Source organism: Phalaenopsis equestris, unplaced genomic scaffold (assembly GCF_001263595.1).
Source record: "Phalaenopsis equestris unplaced genomic scaffold, ASM126359v1 Scaffold235833, whole genome shotgun sequence".
Lineage (NCBI taxonomy): Eukaryota > Viridiplantae > Streptophyta > Magnoliopsida > Asparagales > Orchidaceae > Phalaenopsis > Phalaenopsis equestris.
Window position 1 is genome coordinate 62380 of NW_018253690.1, and position 2065 is coordinate 64444.

The window sequence follows — 2065 nt, forward strand, 5'->3', positions numbered from 1 at the left end:
GGGGGGTAATTGCCCCTCAACCACTTGTGTGATATTGATTTGGGAATAGCACTCGAGTTTATTGATAATAAACTTTCCAAAATACCCTAAATTACATGTGAATACTTTCCCAAAATAAAATTTTAAAAAAATCTCTTATAGAAGTCCAACAAACATAACCTCTTCCTCTATGGGCATATTTAATAATCATATTTTAATCTTTCAATTTTTGCTAAATGAAATTTTTAAGTGATAATTATTAGACAATACATACATAAAGGTACATTCTTTACACCAAGTTTACATCTTAAAATAAAAGCAAAATCTTAATAGCAATGATAATTAGAGGAAGATGGAAATGAAGAGCATAGTTAGAGTTTGATATAAAGGTGAAAAATAAAAAGAATAATTGAATACTATTTTAAAGTGGAAATGAAATAGGGCTTGAATTATGATATTATTATTATTATTATTGGATTTGCTTGTGTGGAGAGGGTTAAAAATGGAGAAAAATAGTAAATATATAAATATAAATAAGACATATGGGAGTGCAAAAGACACGCTTTAAGCCAACATGACCATGGAAGCATTACATCTTTCATGAATAATGCCAATCATGGTAGATAATGTTATCTACCACTTCAAAGTTTGAAGATAAATTAGATAAAAGAAACAAGTTTAATACTTTTCATTATACAATTCCTCAAAAATAAATCACATAATTAAATCATGGAGAACACCAAGCCTCCATGCACTCGGCCTATCGAAGAAAGGAAAGGAGATTTAATTCAAAGCTCATTTTCACCAATATTTATACATGCATGGGACAATCACAACCAATTATTAACATTAATAAAATTATATCAATTAAATTTAAATTTGAAAAGATGAAAGGAAGGAGGGGCTATTCACTTCATCTTGGATTGGAAAACACCATAAAAACAATGAAATGGAGGCATGTCTTGGCTTTCATGCCAACTCTTACCTTAGATTTACATCATTACATAAAAATGCTAGTTACGTGTTTATGATGGTAATTCTCATTCACAACAGTAATGTCATGAAGTTGCCAACATAAATAAACTAATTTGCATTTTGCCTTTGAAGCTCGCCGTTTTTTATTCTTTTGCTTTTTGAACTATATATTTTCCTTTAGAGTACATTCCTTAAGTTGCCATATCAATAGGTTCCTTGCTAACAACTTCCTAGTCGCTCAATATCCAACCGCAAGAGTGCCCATCCATTTGTCAACACACTCCTCAACTATGCATGCTTAACTAATTTAGCATATTTTTTTCATTTTTAATTTTTCTCCCATTTCTCTATTTCTAATTAGATTATTTTATACTAGGGAGCTATTATATCTTATTATTTGCTATTTCTTTGAAACGTTTGCTAATGTTATTGTGTTTAGAGACTTTGTTCTCGATTTTATGCTCTGTGTGTTGTATACTCTTCCTTTTGCAAGTGAAGTATATGTATCTTGCTTAAGAACAGATGATGAATCCTCCTTGTGGCCCATACCTCATAGTTTTGTCATTTGACCGTTGTTTTTAATCTGAACAACCACCGAAATCACTGCTAACTGCGTTCCAACAGCCGGTTTCAGCCGCCGAGAACATCATACCCCATCCAAACATCTTCGACATCCCATATTTTCATTCACTTCTCATTCTAAAACTAATTTCTAGCAGAACTTGCTTCCTAAACACCTTCAAAGAGCACTAGAATGATGTCAAACACACTCTTAGTTATTTGGTGAGATGTGAAGAAAATGCGGAAACTTATTTGACTGCACCACACCAAGACATCTACTATGAATAAAATGAGGAGAATCATACAAATTACACCACTCAAGCCCCTCCACACTTTGAAACACTTCAGAATATTTTTTCTTTACTTTGTACAAGAGAAAACTCGAAATACAACACACATCTTGTTGATAAAGATGACACAATAAGTAAGATATGCTCAAAATCGGTTATGGGCACTGGGGCGCCCCAATATGACATTGTGCTGATCCTCTGTTTGAAACACTTCAGAATCGGTAAAGCATCATGTCATCAACATGTACATGACATTTTTG